The 20999-nt window shown below is 39.3% G+C and overlaps 1 protein-coding gene across 4 annotated transcripts in view; it reads right to left on the bottom strand.

Moving 5' to 3' along the window:
* LOC106092868 (palmitoyltransferase app) overlaps positions 1 to 20999 on the bottom strand; it is a 448575-nt gene that overhangs the window by 275199 nt on the left and 152377 nt on the right. The window lies entirely within an intron of this gene.

The following is a 20999-nucleotide window of genomic DNA, read 5'->3' as shown; positions in this document are numbered from 1 at the left end:
TGCCATATAAACCGATCTGGGATCTTGACTTCTTGAGCAACGAGAGGGCGCAATTCTTATCCGATTGAAATCAAATTTTGCACGAAGTATTTTCTCATGATATTCAACAACTGCGCCAAATATGGTTCAAATCGGTCCATAACCTGATATAGCTGCCATATAAACCGGTCTTGGGTCTTGACTTCTTGAGCCTCTAGAGGGCGCAATTCTTATCCGATTGGAATGAAATTTTGCACGACGTGTTTTGTTATGATATCCAACAACTGTGCCAAGTATGGTTCAAATCGTATGATAACCTGATATAGCTGCCATATAAACCGATCTGGGATCTTGACTTCTTGAGCCTCTAGAGGTCGCAATTATTATCCGATTTGCCTGAAATTTTGTACGACGGATCCCCTCATGACCATCAACATACGTGTTTATTACGATCTGAATCGGTCTATAGCCTGATACAGCTCCCATATAAATCGATCTCCGTATTTTACTTCTTAAGCCCCCCAAGGGGTGCGATCCATTGTGGAGGGTATATAGGATTCGGCCCGGCCGAACTGAGCACTCTTTTACTTGTTATATATAATAAGAACATATTTCTCATACATGTATGTCGATTTGATTTGTAAACAAAGTAATTGAATACGGTTTATTTGACAAAAAATTCCCATCTCAATCGAATGAAATTTTTCCCAAGTAGGGCACAAATAATGGAAAAAAATTCAGAAAACGATTAATCGATTATCCGATCTAAATTATTCGATTATTTAAATTATCAATTATTCGATCACCAATAATCGATTAATCGAAAAAACGATTTATCGAGTGTATACCCTAATCAATTTGAAGAACCCTTGCAAAATTTCAAGAAGAAGTCTCTGTGATTTCCACAAACATATGGACGGACAGACCATATGTCTGTGGAAACTTGGCTCAACTTGGCTCGTACGCCAACCCATCGAAATCAGCTGATTTTATAAAGAGAAAATAACTGATTTCGATAATTTGGCGAATCAATGGGGAGACATAAAGTTTGTGGTATCGAAGAGTTGCAAACGGCATGTCTCCATAAGTATACCCCCATCCTGTAGTAGTGGGCAAATACTATTTCTCAATTTCACCAATTCTATTGTTGCAATATCCAAACCTGCATTCAATGCAGAAGCACTAAACAAACTGTTTATAACATTTGTGAGTTTGCATCAGGGACCCAAGTAAATACCACACTTAAAAAAAAAGTAAAATCATAAGACTTCCTGAGATGCACAAGGTAGGGAAAAACCAAAAAGGAAGTCACAAAAGCATCAGTCTCAGCCTCAAGTTAACTAAACTGTGCACAGCAAGACATCTCCCGGCAAGGCAAAAGTTGAGATGCCATTCCAGAGGGCACATCTTAGCCCTGTGCATGTGGCAGGAAAAAGAACAAGCAGCCCCATTGCGTTGTCCTTGTCATCATTGCTGCTACAACATCAACAACAACACCATCATAAGGAACATCTTAATCATCATCTTCATCCATTTGCTCGTCCTCATCCTTGTCAGCATGAAAGAAGCCATGTTGCAAGAAATTACTTAGAACACAATATTTAATTTCACCAAGGAAATCATAAAAAACTCAATGCAGCGAAAACGCGCCTGCAAATACCACATCACACCAAACAATCTTTTTTTTCCATTTCCTGCCATAAGGATCTGGCATCCTTGCTCAGCTAGGAATTGCTTGCACTCTATGCGGCAAACGTAGTTGCATTGGATTCTGCCAGCTATGTTGCCTTTGCGGTTTCTTCTTCTTCTTCTGCTTAACTTGACTTAACAATGCCATTTGTAATAGAATTTGACGAAATGAGACAAAAGGAAAAAAACTGAATGGTTGTGTTTCTTGTATACTTTGAATCAATTTGCAGCGATGATGATTGGATTTCGTGTTAGTTGGAGGATACTAAGACTATTGTGTGCAAGATGACAGCTACAAGGTCATATTCTGCCGAAGGGGCGTTTTGTTTTGAAACATTTAAAAGCCACATTCCACGAAACAAATTTAAGCCACATATGGAACCAAAACAATAATGGCTGAGTTAGAACCCCCTATAAGCTGGCCTGCCTGCTGAAAATTGTAAGAAAATGGGTTCAGCCAAATATCATAAAGTCCTAATGGGTCTAAAGGCGCTTTTAAGGGTTGACGTGATCTGATTTCGTATGCCAAATTCGAAATCTACTCCCAAATACCTTTCATTGGAGCCCTATGTTGAAATGAACGTCCTATATTTCTGTTTGGGAGAGTTTTGGGCTTAGGGCGGCCCGAGGGGTACTTAGACTCAAATTTTAGTACCATATTCGTATTCTACTCTCCAATACCTTTCATTTGATAACTATCGTGTCCCGATCGGTTCACTTTTCATTTTGGGTTGTGTTTTTGGCATAAGGGGAGGGTCCGTCCCCCTTCCAATACCCAAAAGTTATACAGCCTATGTTTCCTTCCAGACCAACCTACACAATATGCGAAAATTTCGATTAAGATGGTTCGGCCGTTTTTCAGTCCATACGGAAAAAACAAACCGAGTCCCATATATCCGTGATTGGCTAATGTGCCCATTTTGGGCGTTTTTGTGGGGTTGGGGTGACCCCCCATTACATCAACATGAATTTGTATGCCAGATTCGTTATCTACTCCCGCATACCTTTCATTTGATATCCATATTGTCCTTATCAGTCCACTTTAGATTTTGGGGTAACGGTGGAGGGTCCGCCCCCTTCCGATAATTATAAAGCCTTTTCCTACTTCCTGACCATATTCGTAATCTACTCCCGAATACCCTTCATTTGAGTCCCATATTGTCATGATCGTCAAATAAGCTTATTTTAGAGGTTTTGGGGCTGGGGTGGCCCCCTAGGTACTTGGACCCACTTTTTATTATGAAATTCGTACTCTACTTTTAAATACCCTTCATTTGAATCCCATATTGTCCCGATTGGTCCACTTTTATTTTTGGGTAGTACTTTTGGGGTTAGGGGCAGGGTCCGTCCCCTTCCGTTATCAATAAATTATAAAGCCTATTCCTACTTCCTGACCATATTCGTAATCTACTCCCGAATACCTTTCATTTGAGTCCCATATTGCCATGATCGTCCAATAAACCTATTTTGAGGGATTTTGGGGCTGGGTCGGCCCCCTAGTTACTAGGAACCTACTTTCATTATGAAATTCGTACTCTACTCTTGAATACCTTTCATTTGAATCCCATATTGTCCCGATCGGTCCACTTTTATTTTTGGGTAGTACTTTTGGGGCAAGGGGGAGGGTCCGCCTCCCTCCCGATATCAAAAAATTATAAAGCCTATTCCTACTTCCTTACCATATTCGTAATCTACTCCCGACTACCTTTCATTTGAGTCCCATATTGCCATGATCGTCAAATAAACCTATTTAAAGGGGGTTTTGGGGCTGGGAGGCCCCTCAGGTACTTGGACCCAACCTTTATTATGAAATTCGTACTCTACTCTTGTATACCTTTCATTTGAATCCCATTTTGTTCCGATCGGTCCACTTTTATTTTTGAGTAGTACTTTTGGGGTTAGGGGGAGGGTCCGTCCCCCTTCCGTTATCTATAAATTATAAAGCCTATTCCTACTTCCTGACCATATTCGTAATCTACTCCCGAATACCTTTCATTTGACTCCCATATTGCCATGATCGTCCAATAAACCTATTTTAAGGGGGTTTCGGGGCTGGGCGGCCCCTCAGGTACTTGGACCCACTTTTATTATAAAATTCGTAATCTACTCTTGAATACCTTTCATTTGAATCCCATATTGCCATGATCGGTCAACTTTTATGTTTGGGTAGGACTTTTGGGGTAAGGGGGAGGGTCCGCCCCCCCTTCCGATATCAAAAAATTATATAGTCTATGTTTCCCTCCAGATCAACCTACACAATCTGTGAAAATTTTAAGGAAATCGGTTCTGCCGAACGCGTACGGGCAAAGAACTTGAAAAATGAAAAATTCAATAGAGCCCGGCCAGGATTCGAACCGGGGCACACGGGGCAACACCGAAAGCCATTGGCGTTGTCTTAGCGTTCGAAGCCATCAATGCAACTTTCAACAGATGATCAAAATCATGTGTGGTACGGAAGAAGTGTAGTTTACCACAGACAGAATGTCTGCCATTACACAAAAATACATGCATTGGAAAAAGTACTGCTAATAGGCAGGGTTGTCGAGCGTGGTTAATGTGGTAATTGTATCATGAAGGCGTTTTCGCAAACAATACAATTCAAATACAATATACCAACGCACGACACTTGAAGCCATCACACCTAAGACGGTTGAAAAGTCTTCTAACCAAAGACGAAACGCATCCCATAGTGGTTGGTGTGTGTGTTGCTATCTTTGGCTTTCCTTTACCATTTGCATCTCCGATCATTGAGCTCGTCTCGAAAGAGAAACAAACAGGAAAATTTTATTTCAATAGAAAATTTGTTTTCACGACCGGCATTCTCATAAAGCGCAGGGAAGTGCAAGTGGTGCTCTACTCCTCACCAAAACAGAAACGAAGAACATGGTGAAGAACTGGCGGTTCAGAACCCAAATTCTGCTTAAAATGTCTTCGAAATCTGATTAAATCGCCTATGAATCCAATTCTAATAAAATTGATTTCACCTTTTACATATTCAAGGAAATGGTTTGCCAGCCCCTGCCTTAAACGTTTCGCATTCACTCGGACTAAGAACTTCCCTACCTACAGTGTAAGGGATTTTCCTCTTATTCAAGCTCACCAATACACACCACTACATGTAATTGGTATGGAGTTCGCTGCCTATTAATCACAATACCGTTGAGTCATCTGAAATCTTATTGCTATTCCTACCCAACCTTCTCCCCCCTACTCTCGTCTCCCCCCTACACTCATTATTCCATTTCAATGTGATTTTGTGAATATTGTAGAGGGTGGGAGAAAGGTATCCTCTTTAATATTTCACTTTCACATTGGCCTGATTTGCGGCGGCGGGTGTAATGACATACATATTTTATGAAAGAATTTGTCAAAAAGCCATAAAAAATTGAAATTGCCCAAGGCCATGTGGGTTTAGCATTGAATGGACCGCACATAGTGGGAGGGCTATCTGTTCAAGAAGATATATCTTTGTGCCATAAAGGCATCTACGTCATAACCATAAGGTCCTCTTCAGCTAAATAATAATGAATGAGATGCGGGAGGTTGTTCGCCACAAAGCTAACAAAAAAAAAAAAAACCGGATAGAATTAAATATTAAACGAATTAATAGCTTTGCCACATATTTTCTAAAGTCCTTATGTCCTTAATGACAATTAGTCAGGATAATGGTATATGTGCAATAAGCTTTAGAAAAAGTTAAAAGAGCTACAAAATAATGTCAAGAAGACATTTTTTCCAGCTCTGATAGGGACAAAATAAAAAAGAAAACAAAAAATTAAACAAGTAAAAGCGTGCTTAGTACGGCCGGGCCGAATCTTATATACCCTCCACCATGGATCACATTTGTCGAGCTCTTGCCACAGTATCTCTTTTTAGGCAAGCAAAGGATAAGAGAAAAGATTTGCTATGTTATTGAAACAATATCAAGTTATGGTTCATTTCGGACCATAATTGAACTTAAAATTGGAGGCCATAGTAGAAGTCATTGTGTAAAATTTCAGCCAAATCTAGTAAGAATTGCGCACTTAAGGGGCAGAAGAAGTAAAATAGGAAGATCGGTTTATAGGGGAGCTGCATTAGGCTATAAGCCGATTCATGCCATTTTCGACACGTATGTTAAAGGTCATAAGAGAAGGCGTTGTACACAATTTCAGCTAAATCGGATAATAATTGCGACCTCTAGTGGCTCAAGAAGTCGAAACCCCAGATCGGTTTATATGGCAGCTATATCAAAACATACACCGATTTGAACCATTCTTAATACAGTTGTTGGAAATCATAACAAAACACCTCATGCAAAATTTCAGCCAAATGTCGTAAGAATTGTGCCCTCTAACGGCTCAAGAAGTCAAGACCCCAGATCGGTTTATATGGCAGCTATATCAGGTTATGGACCGATTTGAACCATTCTTAATACTATTGTTGGAAGTCATAATAAAACACCTCTTGCAAAATTTCAGCCAAATCGGATAATAATTGCGTCCTCTAGAGGCTCAAGAAGTCAAGACCCAAAATCGGTTTATATGGTAGCTATACCAGATTATGAACCGATTTGAACCATTCTTAATACAGTTGTTGAAAGTCATAGTAAAACACCTCTTGCAAAATTTCAGTCAAATCGGACAGGAATTGCTCCCTGTAGAGGCTTAAGAAGTCAAGACCCCAGATCGGTTTATATGACAGCTATATCAGGTTATGGAATGGTTTAAACCATACTCAGCACAGTTGTTGGAAGTCATAATAAAACACCTCTTGCGAAATTTCAGCCAAATCGGATAGGTATTGCTCCCTGTAGAGGCTTAAGAATTCAAGACCCCAGATCGTTTTATATGGCAGCTATATCAGGTTATGGACCGATTTGAATCATACTTAACACAGTTGTTGGAAGTGATAAAAAAAAACACTACGTGCAAAATTTCAGTCAAATCAAACAATAATTGCGTCCTCTAGAGGCTCAAGAAGTCAAGACCCGTGATCAGTTTATATGGCAGCTATATAAGGTTATGGACCGATTTCAACCATACTCAGCACAGTTGTTGGGAGTCATAATAAAACACCTCTTGCAAAATTTCAGCCAAATCGGATAAGAATTGTGCCCTCTAGCAGCTCAAGAAGTCAAGATCCCAGATCGGTTCATATGGCAGCTATATCACGTTATGGACCGGTTTAAACCATACTCAGCACAGTTGTTGGAAGTCATAATAAAACACCTCTTGCAAAATTTCAGCCAAATAGAGTAAGAATTGTGCCCTCTAACGGCACAAGAAGTCAAAATCCCAGATCGCTTTATATGGCAGCTATATCAAAACGTGGACCGATATAGCCCATTTACAATTCCAACCAACAAACTACACTAATAAGAGTATTTGTGCAAAATTTCAAGCGGCTAGCTTTACTCTTTTGAAAGTTAGTGTGCTTTCAACAGACAGACGGACGGACGAACGGACGGACGGACTTTTCAAAATAGAAATATTGAGCTGAAACTTTGCACAGATTCATTTTTTGTCCATAAGCAGGTTAAGTTCGTAGATGGGCTATATCGGCCTATATCTTGATATAGCCCCCATATAGACCGATCCTCCGATTTAGGGTCTTAGGCCCATAACAGTCACATTTATTATCCGATTTTTCTGAAATTTGGGACAGTTAGTTGCGTTAGGCCCTTCGACATCCTTGGTCAATTTGGCCCAGATCGGTCTAGATTTGCATATAGCTGCCTTATAGACCGATCCTCCGATTTAGGGTCTTAGGCCCATAAAAGGCGCATTTATGGTCTGATGTCGCCAAAATATAGGACAGTGAGTTATGGTAAGCTCTTCGACATCCTTCGTCAATTTGGCCCAGATCGGTCCAAATTTGGATATAGCTGCCATATAGACCGATCCTCCGATTTGGTATCTAAGGCCCATAAAAGCCACATTTATTATCTGATTTTGCTGGAATTTAGCACAGTGAGTTGTGTAAGGCCCTTCGACGCCCTTCTTCAATTTGGCCCTGATTGGTTCAGAATTGGATATATCTGCCTATAGACCGATCCTCCGATTTAGAGTCTTAGGGCCATAAAAGCCACATTTATTAACCGATTTTGCTGAAATTCGGGACAGTAAGTTGTATAAGGCCTTTCGACATCCTTCGTCAATTTGACCCAGATCGGTCCAAATTTGGATATAGCTTCCATATAGATCGATCCTAGATTTAGGGTTTAAGGCCCATAAAAGCCACATTTATTGTCCTATTTTGCCAAAAATTGAGACAGTGAGTTGTGTTAGGCTCTTCCACGTCCTTCTTCAATTTGGCCCTGATCGGTTCAGATTTGTATATAGCTGCCATATAGAGCGATCTCTTTTTATTATTATTTTATTTATTGTCCGATTTTGCTGAAATTTGAGATAGTGAGTAGTGTTAGGCTTTTCGATGTCCTTGTTCAATTTGGCGCAAATCGGTCAAGATTTGGATATAGCTGCCATGTAGACCGATATCTTGATTGAAAGTCTTACACCATAAAAGGCGCATTTATAATCCGATTTCACTGAAATTTGACACAGTGACTTATGTTAGGCTTTTCGACATCCGTGTACTAAAAAGACTTGTACTTATTAGTATGTGGTCCAAATCGAAACATATTTCGATATAACTCTATGGGACATAAGGTATGCAATTTTCACCGGATTTTGATGAAAGGTGGTTTACATATATACCCGAGGTGGTGGGTATCCAAAGTTCGGCCCGGCCGAACTTTACGCCTTTCTACTTGTTATAATATGTTGAAGAATGATTGACATATTTTGGACTATGATTGCATTTTTTACAGGATTAAGAAATCATATCGAGTTATTGCTTTATGTGGGGGCTTTATACATTTGTTGAGCTATCCGGGAGTTCATAGAGAAAATCCTTAACAGTAAGAACGAGATTTCTGCAATTTAAACAGTTTTATACATAAACAGATGCTATCTGTAAAGCTTTTTCAATATTTAAAAGAAATATTAAACAACAAAAAAACTCGTGAACCTTTTGCAGGGGTTCATAAACAAGTAGTTGCACTACAAGGACGATCCCACTCATATGAACTGCAATGACAAAGAGAAAATATTGAATATTCCAATGTCTAGCTTGAGTGCATGGGAAACGAACGATTTCAATACGAGCATTGTCGTTGTCATTGCATGCAACATTTGCCTGTCAATTTCATCCTCTGTGCAACTTTAGACTCCATTTCGGAAGAGAAGGAAGTGCAAACATGCATGCGATTGTCATCCTTATTTGTTGGCGGACTTGTTGTCGTCTTCTTGTTATAGCTGAACTTGTGTTTTACTTTGCCAATGTTAAGAGTCTATGCTGCTTCCCATGCTCCTCAGAGGAAGTGAATTTATTTTGGAAATTTCTACTTTTTTTTAAGCTCTTTGCTATTGTCGCTTCTGGTCTTATTGTTTCCTTTATCAATACTCACAATAATAACCGTTTTAAATTGTCAAAAAAAAACGGCGGGCTAAGTGTCGACATAACAGCAAGGAGTTGGGAGCATGGAACTAACAAAAACACAGCTAGAAGTATGTTTTCTGTCCCATATCACTTGAATATCCTTTTTCTTATTATTGTTATTATCAATAAAGACATAACTATAACCAGAGGGTAGTAAAAAATACGACGCAGGATTTATGGCAAATTTAAGCAGTAATGACAGAGTCATAACAAACTAAACTATGAAGATTGTCATTCAGGGGATACTAAAGGAAACGGAAGGAAGATATTGCTGAAATTCATTGTATGCGTGGCATACAGCTACACTTATTTTCAAATGGGGGTTAACCGGAAATATCCTAAGCAAGATATGGCCAGTAGTCTATGTTGATGGCATAGCGATTTTCAAAGGAATGAACAAGAAGGACAACAAGTTGTAAGCTATGGACTCTAGCATCACCATGTTGTGAGTGAAATATTCATTTCATTTCACTAAATGGCCAGAATTTATCCATAAATAATTCAAATAACAAAGCTGAAATCCATTGCGTCCATGAAGAAATCGTCATGGCCTAATGCCATAATTGGCTTCTAGATTTTGCTTAATAAATAAATAGAAATTGACCATCATTGCAATGTATCCAAATATGAAAATAATTACCCAAATTGTGTTGCAATTTCCCAAACACACAACGGCTTATGCAGAGTTAAGCAGCTTACCTGAAATGACAAATAAACGAAAGGCAATGAATAACAAATGCATCGGAGAAATCAACCATTAAAGGGGAATGTACACTGAAAAAATAACACCCACTATGACATCCAGAGATATAAGACAAATGTCCATAAACACGACATCCTTGTCCCCTATTCCATTCCTTATTCCAATTCCTAATTTCCATTCGCCAACACAATGCACTGCATTCATAGGGGACATGCCCTGCGTGTTGATTGACAGCACCAAAAAACAAGTAAAAAGACATTAAGTTCGGCCGGGCCGAACTTTGGAACTTTAAGATCAGTTGTTGGGAAGCCTTAAACTACTCACTATTTTAAATTTCAGCAAAATCGGATGAAAAATATAGTTTTTATGGACATTAGACCCTTTATCGGGAGATCGGTCTAAATGGCAGCTATATCTAAATATGGACCGATCTAATCCATATTTAGGTCAGTTGTCGGGAGGTTTAAAATAACTCACTGTTGCAAATTTCAGCGAAATCGGTTAATAAAAAAAACTTTTATGGTCTTCAGACCCTTTATCGGCAGATCGGTATATATGGCAGCTATATCTAAATATAGTCCGATGTGATCCATATTTGGGTCCTATGTTGGGAGGCGTAAAACTACTCAATGTTTCAAATTTCAGCGAAATCGGCTAAAAATTAAAGCTTTTATGGGCTTTAGACCCTCTATCTGGAGATCGGTATATATGGCAGCTATACCTAAATATAGTCCGATTTGATCCATATTAAAGTCGTATATAAGGAGGCTTAAAATAGCCCTCTGTTTCAAATTTCAGCGAAATCGGGTAATAAATAAAGCTTTTATGGGCTTCAGACCCTTTATCGGCAGATCGGTCTATATGGCAGCTATATCTAAATATAGTCCGGTCTGAACCATATTTAGGTCAGATGTCGGGAGGCTTAAAATAACTCACTGTGGCAAATTTCAGCGAAATGGGATAACAAATAAAGATTTTATGGTCTTCAGTCCCTTTATCGGGAGATCGGTCTATATGGTAGCTATATCTAAATATAGTCCGATTTGGCCCGGACCAGCGTAAAAATCTAAGACGATCTAGCCATGTCCGTCCGTCGGTCTGTTGAAATCGCTCTACAGTATTTAAAAATAGAGATATTGAGCTGAAACTTTGCACAGATTCTTTTTTTTTATCCATAAGCAGGTTAAATTGGAAGATAAGCTATATCAGACCATATCTTGATAAAGCCCCCATATTGACCGATCCGCCTATTTAAGGTCTTAGGCACATAAAAGCCACATTTATTATCCGATTTTGCTGAAATTTGTGACAGTGACTTGTGTTAGGCCACTCGACATCCTTCTTTGGCCAATTTGGCCAAGATCGGTCCAGTTTTGGATATAGCTGCCATATAGACCGATCCGCCGATTTAGGGTCTTTGGCCCATAAAAGGCGCATTCATTGTCCAATGTCACCGAAATATGGGACAGTGAGTTGTGTTAGGCTTTTCGACATACTTCTTCACTTTGGTCCAGATCGGTCCAGATTTGAATATAGCTGCCATATAAACCGATCTCTCGATTTAAGGTTTTGGACCCATAAAAGGCCCATTTATTGTCCGATTTTGCCCAAATTGGGGACAGTTATTTAAGTTAAGCCCTTCGACATACTTCTTCAATTAGGCCTAGATCGGTCCAGATTTGGATATAGCTGTCATATAGACCGATCTCTCGATTTAAGGTTTTTGGGCCATAAAAGGAGTATTTATTATCCGATTTCGCCGAAATTTGAGACAGTGAGTTAAGTAAGGCTCTTAGACGTCCTTCTTTATTTTGACCCAGATGGGTCTAGATTTCGGTATAGCTGCCATACAGACCGATCTCTCGATTTAAGTTCTTGGACTCATAAAAGGCGCATTTATTGTCCGATTTTGCCGAAATTGGGGACAGTGAGTTGTGTTAGGCTCTTCGACGTTCTTCTTTATTTTGGCCCAGATCGGTCCAGATTTGAATATAGCTGCCATATAGACCGATCTCTCGATTTAAAGTTTTGGGCCCATAAAAGGCGCATTTATTGTCCGATGTCGCCGAAATTTGGGACAGTGTGTTATGCATTTATCTCGATTTAAAGTCATGACCCCATAAATGGGGCATTTATAAGTTGATTTCACTGAAATTTGACACAGTGACTTATGTGAGGCTTTTCGACATCAGTGTCGTATATGGTTCAGATTGGTTTATTTTTAGATATAGCTACTAAAAAGACAAATATTTTGTTATACACAATTGAACAATGACTTGTACTTAGTTTTGATTAGTATTTGGTAATGGTCTTGCCACGATTCGAACCCAGGCTTTTAGGGTCATAGGCGGACATGCTAACCTCTGCGCTAGGGTAGCCTCCAGTGAAAATTCGGATGAGTTATTTTAAATTGCTTAAGAATTTGGCTACATTTATTCCAGGTTCGCTAAAAATGTTCGTTGCAAGCTTCTCCCAAGTTAAGGGAGAAGAGGAAAGGGTTACTCAACTCAATATTTTGATTAACTGACCCTTAAGTACAACGCGAAGAACCAATTTAAATTACACAAGTTACGTCTATATACCCTACACCACCACTCTGGTACAGGGTATTATAGATTTGTGCATTTGTTTGCAACGCTAAGGAGGAGAAGAGCTAGACCGATGGATATGTATACGGGTCGGCTTAGAATCACTTCCTGATTCGATTTAGCTATATGCATGTGTCCGTCTGTCCATCTGTCCGTCTGTCCGTCAATGTATTCTTGTAATCAAGGCACAGATCCCATTTGTTGTCCGATTTTCACAACATTTTGCATAAGTCTCTTTTTTGGTCCAAGGACAAACGCATGGACTCATAAATTCCTTAAAATCTTGAATTTTGCTTCAAACCGCATTTTATCCTCTTAAATGTATCAAAATATTCACTAGGCAAATTTCTTCAAAAATATTTGCTAAAATCAACTAAATCCGCACCTGCACTTCAACAAAGCATAGGAAGAAGAAGAAAAAAACACTCATATCAGAAAACAAATGTTTCCATTCAAAAATCAATCTAAGGAAGACAAATGCAAAATCATCATTATTGAAAAATGTTTTTTTTTCCTGTTGCCTTCTAAAGCTGATTCTCAGTCTGGATTGCAAACAATAAACATAAATATAGACATTGTTCAAGATTTTTGTTGAAAAACTTCTTAAAATTGTTGCTCCTCATGGGGGAGGGGGGACCCTTCAGGAAAATATGCAGACAAAAGGTAAAATGTTGGAAAAACAACAATGACAATGGAAAGTAGTGGGAGAGAATGAGTAGCAGTAGGAGGAGGGACAGATGCTGATAAAGATGAAGATTCCCATACATCCCTAAGTCACACACATATTGTTAAAGGACATCAATACATTTCCTTTATCAGTGATCCTTTTCAATATAATCGAGGGATAAATGGAACAAGCTGATGTGAATATGTAATTTAAGCTACAAAAGATTTTTCTTTCTTGTTCCATCCAGCAGCGCTGCAGAGGCAGCATATAAATAATGAATATATTGTCGAAAAGCCAAAGTAAATTGAAAGGACTTACATGAGATGTGGGTTTGGAGCAAAGGTGTGGTGGCAGTTGTGGGGAAGCATATGCACACAATTTACCTCTTCCAAAATAAACAAAATTTATAAAATACACAGAGCAAAATAGTAAGGTGGAAAACATTTTGATTAGGCGATTTGAATGCTTCAAGGACCAAAAGGGGTTCGCATAACTTCCTGGACAATGCGAAAAGCTACCTACAACTACCTACTTCGGATACCCACCACCTCGGGTATATACGTTAATCACCTTTCCTCAAAATCCGGTGAAAATTGCATACCTTATGTCCCATAGCAGTCATATCAAAACATGTTCCAATTTTGACCAAATACTAATAAGTACAGTAGCTATATCTAAATAAAAACCGATCCGAAAAGCCTAACACAAGCCACTGTGTCAAATTTCATTGAAATCGGGTTATAAATGCGCCTTTTATGGCGCCAAGACTTTAAATCGAAATATCGGTCTACATGGCAGCTATATCCAAATCTGGACCGATTTGGGCCAAATTGAAGACGGACTTCGAAGAGCTTAACATAACGCACAGTCTCAAATTTCGACATAATCGGACAATAAATGCGCCTTTTATGGCCCCAAAACCTAAAACCGGGAGATCGGTCTATATGGCAGCTGCATCCAAATCTGAACTGATCTGAGCCAAATTGAAGATGTATGTCGAAGGCCCCAACACAACTCGCTGTCCCAAATTTCGGCGACATGGGACAATAAATGCGCCTTTTATGGTCCCAAAACCTTAAATCGAGAGATCAGTCTATATGGCAGCTATATTCAAATCTGAACCGATCTGTGCCAAATTGCAGAAGTTTGTCGAAGGGCTTAACATAACTCACTGACCCAAATTTCGGCGACATGGGACATCAATTGCGCCTTTTATGGGCTCAAAACCTAAAATCGACAGATCGGTCTATATGGCAGCTATATCGAAATCTGAACCAATCTGAGCCAAATTGAAGAAGAATGTCGAAGGGCCCAACACAACTCACTGACCCAAATTTTGGCGACATGGGACAATAATTGCGCCTTTTATGGGACCAAAGCTTTAAATCGAGAGATCGGTCTATATGGCAGCTATATACAAATCTGAACCGATCTGAGCCAAATTGCGGAAGTATGTCGAGGGGCTCAGCTTAACTCACTGACCCAAATTTCGGCGACATGGGACAATAATTGCGCCTTTTATGGGCCCAAAGCCTTAAATCGAGAGATCGGTCTATATGGCAGCTAAATTCAAATCTGAACGGATCTGACCCAAATTGCAGACGGATGTCAAAGGGCCTAACACAACTCACTTTCCCAAATTTCGTCAACGTCGGACAATAATTACGCCTTTTATGGGCCTAAAACATTAAATCGAGAGATCGGTCTATATGGCAGCTATATTCAAATCTTAACCGATCTGTGCCAAATTGCAGAAGTATGTCGAGGGGCTTAACTTAACTCACTGAACCAAATTTCGGCGACATGGGACAATAATTGCGCCTTTTATTAGCCCAAAACCTTAAATCGGGAGATCGGTCTATATGGCAGCTATATTCAAATCTGAACCGATCTGGGCCAAATTGAAGAAAGATATCGAGGGGCTTAACCTAACTCACTGTCCCAAATTTCGGCAATATCGGACAATAAATGTGGCTTTTATGGGCCCAAGGCCTTAAATCGAAAGATCGGTCTCTATGACAGCTATATGCAAATCTGAACCGATCTAGACCAAATTAAGGAAGGATGTCGAGGGGCTTAACACAACTCACTGACCCAAATTTTGGCGACATGGGACAATAATTGCGCCTTTTATGGGCCCAAAGCCTTAAATCGAGAGATCGGTCTATATGGCAGCTATATCCAAATCTGAACCGATCTAAACCAAATTAAAGAAGGATGTCGAAGGGCTTAACACAACTCACTGACCCAAATTTTGGCGACATGGTACAATAATTGCGCCTTTTATGGGTCCAAAACCGTAAATCGAGATATCGGTCTATATGGCAGCTATATCCAATTCTGAACCAATCTCTACCACATTGCAATAGAATGCCGAGAGGCTTAACTTAACTCATTGACCCAAATTTCGGCGACATCGGACAATAAATGCGCCTTTTATGGGCTCAAAACCTTAAATCGAGAGATCGGTCTATATGGCAGCTATATTCAAATCTGAACCGATCTGAGCCAAATTGCAGAATTATGTCGAGGGGCTTAACTTAACTCATGGACCCAAATTTCGGCGACATGGGACAATAATTGCGCCTTTTATGGGCCCAAAACCTTAATTCGAAAGATCGGTCTATATGGCAGCTATATCGAAATCTGAACCGATCTGGGCCAATATAAAGAAACATGTTGAAGTACTTAGCACAACTCACTGTCTTAAATTTCAGCAAAATCGGATAATAAATATGGCTTTTATGGGCCTAAGACCCTAAATCAGCGGATCGGTCTATATGGCAGCTATATCCAAATCTGGACCGATTTGAACCAAATTGTAGAATGATGTTGAGGGGCTTAATTTAACTCACTGTCCCCGATTTCGGCAAAATCGGATAATAATTGTGGATTTTATTGGCCTAAGACCCTAAATCGGCGGATCGGTCTATATGGGAGCTATATCAAGATATAGTCCAATATAGCCTATCTTCGAACTTAACCTGCTTATGGACAAAAAAAGAAGCTATTGAAAATTTCAGCTCAATATCTCTATTTTTAAAGATTGTAGCGTGATTTCAACAGACAGACGGACGGACATGTCTAGATCGTCTTAGATTTTTACGCTGATCAAGAATATATATAGGGTATTATAGGGTCGCAAATGGATATTTCGACGTGTTGCAAACGGAATGACAAACTGAATATACCCCCATCTTTCAGTGGTGGGTGTAATTAAATAATTTTAATATATATATTTTTTTTAATTAAATTTTTTTTTCAAAAAAATTTCTAACGATGTTCTTCTTCACTTTTTTTTTGTGCATACCAACACCTTTCCCGACATGACACTAAAGCAACCTTACCTGTACACATTTTCACTTATGACAGGATACATCCGCAAAGATTTCCTCTATTGAGGGAGAAGAATGTCGAAGCATTATGGCTGGCTGGAATACAAAACCCCAGCAAAGCCAAGGCATCATCCACTTCCAACAAGCAACTCGTCTCATAGCCATAGCCACCAAAGCACGTTGCTGAATCATATCTCTTTAGGAAAAGCTCTTAAATGCAAATGATGCGGGCGGTGACAGACATCAGACGCCACATAGCAATGCGGTTTTCCAAAAACGAGACACAAAAGACACACAAACGTAGGAAGAGAATCGAAGCAGAACCATAACCATCGTCGAACACTTTGCTTGATTTTAAAAGCAAAGCTTCGTCGGTCTTCCTCGACGTCGGTCGGTCACTTATGACTAATGTCGGCAATAACCATAAGACATTTTATTATAAAATCCAACCAATCCAACCCCCACCCACTCTATACCAACACATTTTTCATTCATAAGCTTTTATACTGGGGAGTATGGTAACCCATATCGCCTCTTACCTTGATGACACAAGGAGGCTATCCCCAATTTACACCAAGTGTAGCCGGGTCCGGCACATGCAAAACTGGATAAAAAAAAAAAGTTTTAAAAATATAAAAAATTGGCCACCACCATTGGAGTGGTAAAAACAAAAAAAAATAAAATAAAATCGAAAAAGGCAAAATGTTGAAAAACGCAAGGGCACTGTGGTACGCAAGTCCATACTATACAAGATTTATAAAAAAATATGTAACTATATTGCCTACTTTCAACAAAAAATAGACTAGGAAGCCGACAAAGTAAAAAATAAACTTAAAACAAGTAAAAAATAAACTTACAACAAGTAAAAAATAAACTTAAAACAAGTAAAAAAATAAACTTAAAACAAGTAAAAAAATTAACTTAAAACAAGTAAAAATGTACTAAGTTCGACAGGGCCAAATCTTGTGAAATCAACACCATGGATTCTGCTGAAAATCTCCTCAAATGAACTGGCGGACCCTCCCCCTTGCCCAAATTTTCAAAAACGCCAGATGCGTGCACCGATTTAAGCGAAATTTTTGTGTGCCACCTCATGCAAATGCAAATTTTGCCCATGAACATTCCACACAGGGACAGGGGCAAACTTCTCACATATCAAAGAGTGCAGTCCGATTCAAGTTTTAAGCTCAATGATAAGGGGGCCTCCCTGTTATGGCCGAGTCCGAACGGAGTGCCGCAGTGCGACACCTCTTTGGAGAGAAGTTTGTGCATGGCATAGTACCTCACAAATGTTGGCAGCATTAGAAGGGGAAAACCACCGCTGAAAATTTTTTTCTGATGGTTTCGCCAGGATTCGAACCCAGGCGTTCAGCGGCATAGGCGGATAAGCTAAACTCTGCGATACGGTGTGCCACCTCATGGTACCCCAAAAAACACGAAATGGGTATAAAATTTTGGGGTCAAATAATTTGGGGGGAACCCCCCCCCCCCCCCCCCCCCCTTACCAAAACCCACCCAAACGGACATGTTTGCCGATTGGGACAATATGGGTATCAAATGAAAAGTATTTGGGAGTTGAATGTCGAACTTGGCATTAAAATGTTACCCTAATTGTCGGGGGGTCCCCCACCCCCCCAAAACACCACCCAAAAGGACACTTTTAACGCTTCGGGCAATATGGGTATCAAATGAAAGGTAGCTAAAAGCAGAGTACAAATATGACAAAAAAATTTATTCCTAGGTATCTGAGGGAACTCCTCACCCCCTTGAAACCCCCAGAACGACACATTTTTAAGATTGGCAGAATATGGGTGTCCAATGAAAGGTGTTTGGAAGTTGAGTACACATCTGTTATAAGAATTTGGTCCAAGGCGTCTAGGAGGCTTCCCCAAACCCCAAGAACCCCCAAAACGGGCATGAATGCCGAACGTCAGAAAATGGATATGAAAGTAAAGGTATTTGGGAGTTAACTACGAATGTGGTATTCACATTTGGGACAGAGTCTGGGACCGGCCTACCCTCTAAAACCCTTCAAAAGGACGTGTAGTTCCATCGGGATAATATGCGAATTAAAAGGAAGGCAGACAGACAGACGGGCGGACAGACAGACAGACAGACGGACGGACGGACGGACAGACAGACGGACGGGCGAACGGACAGACAGACGGACAGACAGGACACACGATAATTAAGATTTTCTTGACTTCAAACCAATGTGAACACCATAACCGCAATCTTCCTCTATCTCACTCTACGCCTATGGTAAGGGAAACATTTTCAAACATTGCTTTTGCTTGGCAGGCGAGAAAAAAAAACTAAAGCTTTAGAGGATCATAAGCACACTGAGCCACAGAGAGAACTGAGTACACCAACCCAACAACGAATGAGCACATATTTTACCTCAGATTTATAGCGTTTAGACGACCCCACCATCATCTATGCAGCCAACCGACTCAGCCATAAGAATGAATGAATGAACGTAGAAACGTATGGAAGCAAATTTAGAGGAACAAAAAAAAAAAATAAGCAAAAAAGGGGAAACGGATACGGAAATCACGCAAATGTTAAAAGTTTACGTGCAAATGTCAAACTAATACGACCGACCAAAAGAGGACATGGACAATAAACCGTGGATACCAACAACAGCAACAACAACAAAAAGAGGATGTGACCAGCAGAAATGGTGTTTTCAACCAAAAACAAAGAACAGTATCACACAAAGTCCCTCTCTCCTGGCAAGGAAGCATGAGGGGTTGCAAAGGATGGAAATGATTCCACAGTTTTTCTTTTTTTTTTTTGTTATTTCTGTTCTTTGGCTTTTCTATTTTTCGCTAAGTGGAGAATATGAAAACCTATTAGCAGGTGATGTAAACAAACAAAGCAATCGCAAAAAATTATGGGCCCATTAATCATTTAGAACGAAACGAATTCTAGAAAGAAAACCAAAATGACGGGTGGATGGGTTGGTGTTGTTGCTGCTACTGCTGCTTTTATACAACAAACCAAAACAAAAAACGCTTTTTCATATTTACACTCTGGCAATGTTGTTGACATATTTCGACCACAATTTGTTGGTGGTCATTTAAGCCAAAGTTGTGATGTGATTTGGCTTACTAAATTATTGGCTAAGCTGCTGCTGCAAGTCATATGCTGTGAAGGAAGAAAGTAAAGCTGTATAAATGGTCAAGGGATTGCTAAAAACAATTCATCTTTGTGACAAAACCATTGGTAGGGTAACATAATTTGTGGAATGCCACGATGACGATTGGCTATGTTTTGAGGTATACAAAAAAAGGGGATTACAGTCGAAACCGGATAAGTGAAATGCTAAAAATACATCGATTTCGTTTCACTTATCCGCAATTTTCAGTTTAATGGAATTCCGATAAGTGATAAGATTCCAATAAAGCGTTACAAACATAAGTGCCAGCGAATTTTTCTGGTCAACGTACTAATTTTGTATGAAACCAGTAAGAAAAGGCAAAAGTCGGGCGGTGCTGACTTTATAATACCCTACACCTACCCTATAAACACAAAAGGGGGGCTACATCTAATTCTGAAACAAATTTGATGGACCACTGCGGATGTATCCAGAGAGATTAGTAAAATTCCTGTATAAAATTTCGAGCAAAACAAATATGTTCAAAATGTAACATCTACGGTTGACAAATGACAACAAATTATCCAAAATCTGACGAACAAATACATGGGAGCTATATGTAAATCTGAAGCGAAATCCTTCCCACTAAATTTCAAGAGAATCGGTCAAAAAATTAAACTTTTATTGGTGTATTACTCCGAATCGGATGAACATATATATGGCAGCTATATCCAAATATGAACCGATTTCTATGAAATTCACCAGTAATATTGAGAGTCATAAGAAAATCCTTCCCACTAAATTTCGAGAGAATCGGTTGACAAATGACCATTTTATTGCTATATTACTGCAAATCGGACGAACATATATATGGGAGCTATATCGAAATCTAAACCGATTTTTATGAAATTTACCAGTAATATTGAGAGTCATAAGAAAATCCTTCCTGCCAAATTTCGAGAGAATCGGTCAACAAATGACAATTTTATTGCTGTATTACTGCAAATCGGACGAACATATGTATGGGAGCTATATCCAAATCTAAACCGATTTTTCTGAAATTCACCAGTAATATTGTGAGTTACAAGAAAATCCTTCCTGCCAAATTTCGAGAGAATTGGTCAACAAATGACCATTTTATTACTGTATTACTCCAAATCGGACGAACATATATATGGGAGCTATATCCAAATCTGAACCGATTTCTATGAAATTCACCAGTAACATCGAGAGTCATAAGAAAATCCTTCTTGTCAAATTTCGAGAGAATCGGTTGACAAATGACACTTTAATTGCTGTATTACTCCGAATCGGACGAACATATATATGGCAGCTATATCCAAATATGAACCGATTTCTATGAAATTCACCAGTAATATTGGGAGTCATAAGAAAATCCTTCCTGCCAAATATCGAGAGAATCGGTTGACAAATGACATTTTATTGCTATATTACT

This window comes from Stomoxys calcitrans, chromosome 1 (genome assembly GCF_963082655.1).
Source record: "Stomoxys calcitrans chromosome 1, idStoCalc2.1, whole genome shotgun sequence".
Lineage (NCBI taxonomy): Eukaryota > Metazoa > Arthropoda > Insecta > Diptera > Muscidae > Stomoxys > Stomoxys calcitrans.
The sequence above is the reverse complement of the archived record's forward strand: the minus strand, read 5'-3'. Positions and strand labels throughout refer to the sequence as shown.